The sequence below is a fragment of the Zea mays genome, chromosome 8, assembly GCF_902167145.1.
Source record: "Zea mays cultivar B73 chromosome 8, Zm-B73-REFERENCE-NAM-5.0, whole genome shotgun sequence".
Lineage (NCBI taxonomy): Eukaryota > Viridiplantae > Streptophyta > Magnoliopsida > Poales > Poaceae > Zea > Zea mays.
Window position 1 is genome coordinate 14,156,386 of NC_050103.1, and position 9,922 is coordinate 14,166,307.

Consider the following 9,922-nt stretch of genomic DNA (forward strand, 5'->3'; position numbering starts at 1 on the left):
ATTCTGGCACAGACGACCATTGCAGATTCGTGGCAGTTGGCGCATCGGACACTGCCCGGTGCACACCGGACAGTCCGGTGCCCCCTGCCGACCGTTGGCGCGGGCGACGCGTTGCCCACGGATTGCGTGGCCGACCGTTGCGCTGGCGGCCGTTAGCTCACCGGACACTCCGGTGCACCACCAGACAGTCCGATGAACTATAGTCGTACGCCGCCAAATTCTCCCGAGAGCGGCCTATTCACCGGAGTTCAGCCTGGCGCACCGGACACTGTCCGGTGCACCACCAGACACTGTTCGGTGCACCACCGGACGGTCCGGTGTGCCAGACTGAGCTGGACTTCGGATGTACATAGCCAAGTCACTTGCAATTCTTTTTTTCTTTTCTTTTCTCTATTTCTAGCACTTAGATAAAATATGTTAGTACTCAAAACAATGTACTAAGTCTAGAAACGTACCTTGTTACATGATTTGCACTTTTGGCTTGTTTGGCACATAATATCTCACTCACTATGTGTTGGACACTTAATCACCAAAACATTATAGAAATGGCCCAAGGGCACATTTCCCTTTCAACTATTTCCAACTTTAGAACTGAGAATGATAGTTTAATTACTAAGGTTGAAAAATCAAATGTTTGCTATGATTCAATTGTCAATCTTAGAAATGAAGATGCTAGTTTGATTACTAAGATTGATAAATTAAATGAATCTATTTCTAGCCTTAAAACTAAAAAGCTATTTTAATTTCAAAGGCTAAAGATTTGAATGTTTGCAATGATTCTATCTCCTACCTTAGAGATAAAAATTTCATGCTAAAATCTAAGATAGATGAATTAAAGGTTTGCAAACCATTTACATCTACTATTGAGCATGTTGTCATTTGTACTAGATGTAGAGATATTAATGTTGATGCTATTCATGATCACATTGCTTTACTTAAACAACAAAATGATCATATATCTCAATTAACCACTAAAATCAATGAGCATGAAATGGAAAATGAAAAATTTAAATTTGCTAGAAGCATGCTCTATAGTGGGAGACGCCCTGGCATTAAGGATGGTATTGGTTTCCAACAGGGAAGCAATGTCAAGCTTAATGTCCCTAAAAGGTTGTCTAATTTTTTAAAGGGCAAGGCTCCCATGGTTTAGGATAACGAGGGCTATATTTTATATCCTGCTGGTTATCCCGAACATAAGATTAGGAGAATACATACTAAGAAATCTCATTATGTTTACCATCATGCTTTTATGTATAAGAATGAGGCTTCTAGCTCTAGGCAATCAACCCATGTTAAATTGCTTAAAAAGAAAGCTCCTACTGCATCAAATGGACCTAACATTTCATTTAAGACTTTTGATGCATCTTATGTTTTAACTAACAAATCAGGCAAAGTAGTTGTCAAATATGTTGGGGGCAAACACAAGGGCTCCAAGACTTGTGTTTGGGTACCCAAGGTGCTTGTTTCTAACATCAAAGGACCCAAGACTGTTTGGGTACCTAAGAACAAGGCCTAAATTGTTTTGCAGGTTTATGCATCCGGGGGCTCAAGTTGGATAATAGACAGCGGATGCACAAACCACATGACAGGGGAGAAAAGGATGTTCTCCTCCTATGAGAAAAACGATGATCCCCAAAGAGCTATCACATTCGGGGATGGAAATCAAGGTTTGGTCAAAGGACTTGGTAAAATTGCTATATCACCTGACCATTCTATTTCCAATGTTTTTCTTGTAGATTCTTTAGATTATAACTTGCTTTCAGTTTCTCAATTATGCAAAATTGGTTACAACTGTCTTTTTACGGATATAGGTGTTACTGTCTTTAGAAGAAGTGATGATCCAGTAGCATTTAAGGGAGTATTTGTAACTAGGGCTGGAAAAAAAGCTCGAGGCTCGCGAGCCGGCTCGGGCTCGATCAGGCTCGGCTCGGCTCCGTGAGGCTCGTGAGCCTAAACGAGCCCGAGCCGAGCCTAATTCCGTGGCTCGCTACACTAACGAGCCGAGCCGAGCCGGCTCGGTGAGGCTCGCGAGCCGGCTCGAGGCTCGGTCCAAACTACTTCTTACTCGTATCTCCGTTGACCAATGTGTAAGTGTGCTGTTTTGGTCACAACTCACAAGGAACTAGAGTGCAGGGACATAATTTTTTATTATATGGAACATATTATGCTTCAAATTTGAGTTAATGACTATATTTACTGTTGTTGAGTACTTGAGTGTACAGGCTCGCGAGCCGAGCCGAGCCTCGTTACCGAGCTCGCTAAGTGACCGAGCCGAGCCTGGCTCGGCTCGTTTCCAGCCCTATTTGTAACACCCTGAATTTGGGGGTATAAAATTTCTTATCTAATATCCACCAAATGCAGGTGTTACCCTCTCTTTTCCAGGATTTTCTTTTCTCTTGCCTAGAGTGTGAGGAATTATTTTGTTTTATATCTATGTTTAAACCTAATAAGTTAAAAACCCTAGAGGGGTTTTGATTATTGCATCATGCTAGAGCATATAATTTTGTATGATGTTTTGCGTTTTCGTGCCTCCATTTAAACTCATGAAGTATGGTTGATTTTGAATCTAAAAGCTAGAGCTATATTCAAATAGAAAGAAGAAAATAGAAACAGAAAAGGAAAAGCCCACCCTAGCTCCTTCCCCTATCCAGCCGCGACGGCCTGTCTGGCTTCTTCCCCCTCCCTTCCCTCGGCCTGCCCACGACCCAGCGCCGTCGCGTGGCCCAGCCGTGCCCTTCCCCAGCGGCCTGCGCGCCCCACGCGTCCCGGCCCACCTTGCGCTCCCGCGGCCCAGCGCCCGCGCAGCCCGGCTGCGCCCCCCCTGCAACCCTAGCGCGCGCAGCAGGAGCGCCGCCGCCATGCCCAACCGCGCCAACGCCAGCGCGCTCCTCGCCGCGCCCTGCACGCATGCGTGAGTGGGCAACAGCCCCGACGCCGCCTGGCCCCACCTGCTCCCACCCACAACACCGTCCGAGCCCCATGCCCATGCGCGCGTCCACCAGTGGCCCAGGCGCCAGACCGCATGACGCCCCATGCGCCCGCTCGCCGCCTAGGAAACCGCCTCACATTCCCACGATCCCCCATGCCGCTGACCCTCTCGACAATTGCGTTTAGCACATGGCGTCGACCTCCCCTGATCCTCTCCATCCAGTAGCACGCAAAGCCTTCCCTCCCTGCTCTCCATGGCCGACGCCTCCTCCCGTGACCATGTCCTAGTCATGCTCGGCCCTCTCAGCCATGGCTCCATGGACACCAGTCACCTTCCCCTAACGGCCAAGCTCGCGGTGAGTCTTCTTCTATCTTTGTTTCGTACCCCACCGCGCGATCGTTGCCAACCGTGAAATCTTGCACCACCGTCCGCGACCTTGCCTCGCTGCGCGCCATCCGCAGCCACGACGTCATCCTTCGGCGAGCAGCCTCAGCCATGGCGGTTGGACTCCCTTTTGCGTGCCCCAGCCCCTGCTCCCTCGACCAGTCCTGCGCAGCGGCGTGCTCGGCGCCCAGCCGGTCAGCCCGCTCCCCTTGCTGCGCAGGCAACACATCATGCGCGAGTCTCAACCCAGGAGCGCAATCTACCTCCCCGCGTCTGCAGCCCCATTCATGGCTTTGCCGTCGCGCTCGCTGCTGGCGAGCAGCAGCCAGACCCACGGCCAAGCCGAGCTCAAGCGCCACAGCCCCGAGCGCGACTCCGCCTCTCTTGCGCGCCTAGAAATTGTCCCTGCTTATGAGATACAAAATACATCGAAAAGGATTTTCTATAGTGTGGCCCTCGGTGTGGTCAGTTCCTGGCGAATAGAATCGAGCCACGTAATTTAAATCTGTCGTAAATCTGTCTTGACTCGTTTCCATCACGTTGAATTCGTAATAACCTCAACTATATGAAAATAGTTTTATTTTATCTCGGCACATGTTGTAATTAATTAGTTGATTATTTATTTATCCGATGGTTATTAAAATAGCAATTTAATTTATAGTTTTAAGTTGCACTTTTATAAATATACGTTAACATCATTAATACCAACGCAAATGTTTTGATTCATTACTTGCTTAGTGTAATCGCGATGTGTATTTAGTAGTTCTCGTATGTCACGTCTTTTATAGTCCGTGAATTGTTATTTATTCTATTATGCGTAAACCCGTTACGTCTCGTTTTAGTCGTGTCAACTTCGTGATAACGTCGATTTTATATTACTAATGCTATCTAGTCATGTCACAAGTTTATTTATTTATTTATTTATTTATCCTTTCGGTATTCTATAGTGGTTATTAAAAACGACATTCTAATTAAAACTACTTTATAGTTTTTAACTCACGCTTTTATAAATATAAATGTTAACTAGATTAATACCAACTTAAACACTTTTCATTTAATACTGGTTTATTATAAACACGCTATTTGTTAGCGATTATCATGCGTCGTCACACTATCTGTACCCTGTTCGCGCGTGATGTTCTTGTGGCGCGCATGCTGTTCCCGCAAGCCGTTGCGCGTCGTTCGCGTGCCGATTGCGCGTCGTCGTCGTTTCTTCGCGCGTTCGTGTCGCGCGTATCTCGCGTGTCGATCGCGCGTGTCGCGCGACGTCTGCTCATGATAATAAATTGTTTTCGCTTACGAACACTCACGATAATAATGTTAATCTGTCGGGTCATATATTCCAGATACTTAACTTAAGGCTCGCTCGATTAATATTTATTAGATTAATATTCTAACTAGATTAAATGTGTAGTGTACAATAAATATTAACATGGTAAATATTAACTTAACTACTTTCTATTTATTTAACCTTTGTTTAGTATAAACGTGTCACTTATTTAGTTTTTCCTCGTCTGTCTACATGTTGTTTCGCACGTGGTGACGTGCTGGTTCGCGTTGGTCGTGCGCACTGTTTCGTGTGTCGTCAGCGTGCTATGCCGCGCGTGTCCGCGCGTCGTTTGCACGCTGTCGTGTTGTTTTGCTTGTCATAAATTTGTCTCGCTTAGATTCTCTTGTGTTAATTAAATTACTTATTTAACTCACATTTTTTAGTGTAACAGATTAATCAAACTAAATAGTAGATATAATTTATAATTGATAAGGTCGAATTAATTGTTAGCGTTAATACTTGTTTAGCGTAAACGAGATATCTTCCCGACCGTTGCTTCGAGTTCGACATTTCTTTTTCCTCGCGTGACCGTAGTAACGCTCTCTATTTTGTTTTTGCACATTTTATTATGTTTGTATTTGTATGGTGTAATGTTCTTATGCATATATGTGTTTGCTTGCTTGTGTCTGTTTGTCTTTGTTTCGCGTCGCGAATAGATTGCGATCTGTCTCCGAGCTTCGAGGAATCGACGGTCAAGCGTTAGCGACCAAGTGACCTGGTTCTTCGAGTTCTGCAAAGTTGAAGACCCTGAGCATCTGTTTGGTGAAGGCTAGTGTCCTCTGACCTATTATGTTCTATCTACTTATAATTCACTATCCCGCATTACTTAATTGAAATATAAGGATTGACTAGCTTTCTATTTACTTATCCTTGTTGATCCTTTTGGGTTATCATGGTTAGCTTTATGCTATTGCTTTACTTTAATAAATGAACATGATGTGAATATTATGATACGATGATGTTATCTCAATGAGGATATTGTGATACTCTAGGGGGCTCGGGTCTTTTTCCCCGAGTACCTCTCCGTAAGGACCTGTTCGGGGACTGACAACCCGGGAAAATAGTGCAGCCATGAGGGTGGAATGGGACGCCCTTAGCTGATTAATTAGAGGAACCAGAGGAGTAGTTGGCTTCACCGTAGGGCCGTCAATGGGGTCCGGGCACAGTACTTGCTCTGCCGAGGCTGGTTGCAAAGGTTTTTTATTTGGTTTTGTTAGTCACCCTTCCTTTGGGGAGATGTACTATGTTTATCAAACTGGAGAAACCTAATGGGCGGCTATGACCTTTGGGAAATATTTGTAAAGACTACGTAGTGAGACCCTGCTAGGTCACCTTGGTAGTGATCAATGGAGAGTCATGATCTCCGGGCAGAATGGGAATCACGGCTTGTGGGTAAAGTGTGCGACCTCTGCAGAGGGTTAGAAACTGATATATCAGCCGTGCTCACGGTTATGAGCGGCCTTGGGATCCTCTTTGATTAGAGATACAACTGGTTCGAGATTCAATGGTTCTATTAATGTTTTTGGTTCGATGATGATCATGATGTTTCCTCGATGAGGAAATGGTTCACGGGTTGGTTATATTATAAAACTTGGCTTCCACTAATAATAATAAATACCTGACCAACTAAAAGCAATTGCTTTGACCTTAACCCCACATAAAGCTAGTCCACTTTAGCCAAACGGGACATTTGCTGAGTACGTTGATGTGTACTCACCCTTGCTTTCACAAAACACCAGGTTGCCTTTGGTGCAATTTATGCTCAGGTAAATAAGGCGTCGAGGCGGATCTCCAGGAGTTCCAGGACTTCGGCGAGTTCGAGGATTAGGCTAGCGACCTCCCTAGTCAGCTGCCTGTGGTGGGTTTATTTACGTTGGCTACGTTCCTATTCTGTGTACTTTGATTATATTATGTAAATGACTCTAGTCTTTCATATTATTACTTACTCTTTATTGTTATTCGAAGCATTGTGCTATGATGAGTCATTTATGTAATCGCTATGTACGTGAGTTCTGATCCTAGCACGTACATGGTTCACATTCGGTTTACCTTCTGAAAACCGGGTGTGACAGTATTAGAGGGTCAACTATACTTAGTTGATTTTAACAAAGTTGAACTCGATACTTGCTTAATTGCTAAGACTAATATGGGTTGGCTCTGGCATCACCGACTAGCCCATGTTGGGATGAAGAATCTTTACAAGCTTCTAAAGGGAGAACACATTTTGGGACTAACAAATGTTCACTTTGAGAAAGACAGGGTTTGTAGAGCATGTCAAGCAGGAAAGCAAGTTGGGGCTCACCATCCACACAAGAACATAATGACAACAGATAGACCACTGGAGTTACTCCACATGGATCTATTCGGCCTGATAGCTTATGTAAGCATCGCCGGGAGTAAGTACTCCCTAGTAATTGTGGATGATTATTCTCGCTTCACTTGGGTGTTCTTTTTGCAGAAAAATCTCAAACCCAAGAGACGTTAAAGGGATTCTTGAGACGGGCTCAAAATGAGTTTGGGTTAAGAATCAAAAAAGATAAGAAGCGACAATGGGGCGGAGTTTAAGAACTCACAAATAGAAGGTTTTCTTGAGGATGAGGGCATCAAGCATGAGTTCTCTTCTCCCTACACACCTCAACAAAATGGTGTAGTAGAGAGGAAGAATAGAACTCTATTGGACATGGCGAGGACCATGCTTGATGAGTACAAGACTCCGGATCGGTTTTGGGCTGAGGCGATTAACACCGCCTGCTACTCCATCAACCGGCTCTACCTTCACTGAATCTTCAAGAAGACATCATATGAACTCCTCACCGGTAAAAAGCCCAATGTTTCATATTTTAGAGTCTTTGGTAGCAAATGTTTCATTCTTATTAAATAGGTAGAAAATCTAAATTTGCTCCTAAGGCTGTAGAAGGCTTTTTACTTGGTTATGACTCAAACATAAGGGCATATAAAGTCTTCAACAAATCCACGGGATTAGTTGAAGTTTCTTGTGACATTGTGTTTGATGAGACTAATGGCTCCCAAGTGGAGCAAGTTGATCTTGATGAACTAGATGATGAAGAGGCTCTGTAAGTCGCACTAAGGAACATGTCCATTGGGGATGTGTGTCCTAAGGAATCTGAAGAGCCCGCACAAGCACAAGATCAACCATCATCTTCCATGCAAGCATCTCCACCAACTCAAGATGAGGATCAGGCTCAAGATGATGAAGATCAAGAGGATGAGCCACCTCAAGAGGAGGACAATGATCAAGGGGGATATGAAGACAAGGAAGATGAGCAGGAGATACAGGGTCAAAGACCGCCACACCCAAGAGTCCACCAAGCGATTCAAAGAGATCACCCCGTGAACTCAATTCTCGGTGACATTCATAAGGGGGTAACCACTCGATCTTGAGTCGCTCATTTTTGTGAACATTACTCTTTTGTGTCCTCTATTGAACCATACAGGGTGGAGGATGCACTAAGAGATTCGGATTGGGTGCTGGCAATGCAAGAGGAGCTCAACAACTTCACGAGGAATGAGGTATGTCATTTAGTTCCACGTCCTAACCAAAATGTTGTAGGTACCAAATGGGTATTCCGCAACAAGCAAGATGAGCATGGTGTGGTGACAAGAAACAAAGCCTGACTTGTGGCCAAGGGATATTAATAAGTCGAAGGTTTGGATTTCGGTGAAACTTATGCACCCGTAGCTAGGCTTGAGTCAATTCGTATATTACTTGCCTATGCTACTTACCATGGCTTTAAGCTTTATCAAATGGACGTGAAAAGTGCCTTCCTCAATGGACCAATAAAGGAAGAGGTCTATGTTGAGCAACCTCCCGACTTTGAAGATAGTGAGTACCCTAACCATGTTTATAAACTCTCAAAGGCGCTTTATAGGCTCAAGCAAGCCCCAAGAGCATGGTATGAATGCCTGCGAGATTTCCTTATCACTAATGGCTTCAAAGTCGGAAAAGCCTATCCTACTCTCTTTAGTAAAACTATTGCAAAAGATTTGTTTGTATGCCAAATTTATGTTGATGATATCATATCTGGGTCTACTAACAAATCAACTTGTAAAGAGTTCAGTAGGATCATGATTCAAAAATTCGAGATGTCAATGATGGGGGAGTTGAAGTATTTCCTAGGATTTTAAGTGAAGCAACTCCAAGACGGCACCTTCATTATCCAAACAAAGTATATTCAAGACATACTTACCAAGTTTGGAATGAAGGATGCCAAGCCCATCAAGACACCCATGGGAACAAATGGGCATCTCGACCTCGACATGGGAGGTAAATCCGTAGATCAAAAGGTATACTGGTTGATGATAGGATCTTTACTCTATTTATGTGCATCTCGACCGGACATTATGCTTTCCATATGCATGTGTGCAAGGTTCCAAGCCGATCCTAAGGAAGTTCACCTTAGGGTTGTGAAAAGAATCATGAGATATTTAGTTTACACTCATAAGTTTGGACTTTGGTACCCCAAGGGATCCACCTTTGATTTAATAGGATATTCAGATGTTGATTGGGTAGGGTGTAAAATTGATAGGAAGAGCACATCGGGGACTTGTCAGTTTTTGGAAAGATCCCTGGTGTCTTGGGCTTCAAAGAAACAAAACTCAGTAGCTCTTTCTACCGTCGAAGCCGAGTATATTGTTGCAGGCCATTGTTGTGCACAATTACTTTGGATGAAGCAAACCCTCAGGGACTATGGCTACAAATTGAGCAAAGTCCCTCTCCTATGTGATAATGAGAGTGCAATCCGCATGGCGGATAATCCTGTTGAACACAGCCACACTAAGCACATAGACATTCGGTATCACTTTTTGAGGGATCACCAACAAAGGAGGGATATCAAGATAGCTTATGTTAGCACCAAAAAACAATTAGCCGATATATTCACCAAGCCATTAGATGAGAAAACCTTTACCAAACTTAGTAATGAGCTAAACATTCTTGATTCTCGAAATTTTGACTGAAACATTGCACACATAGCTCATTTATATACCTTTGATCATATCTCTTTTATGTCTACGACTAATGTGTTTTCAAGTGTATTTCTATGCTAAGTCGTAGATTGAAAGGGAAATGGAGTCTTCGGCGAAGACAAGGCTTTCACTCCACTCTATCGGTATCATTTACCCTTCACCATCACTCCACATCACTCTCAAATTGGTATAATCTTTCACTCATATTACTTGTACCAATGGGGAAAAAAGTAATCAGGGCTCTCAAAAGTCTCCGTTTTTGGCGATTAATGCCAAAGGGGGAGAAATATTAA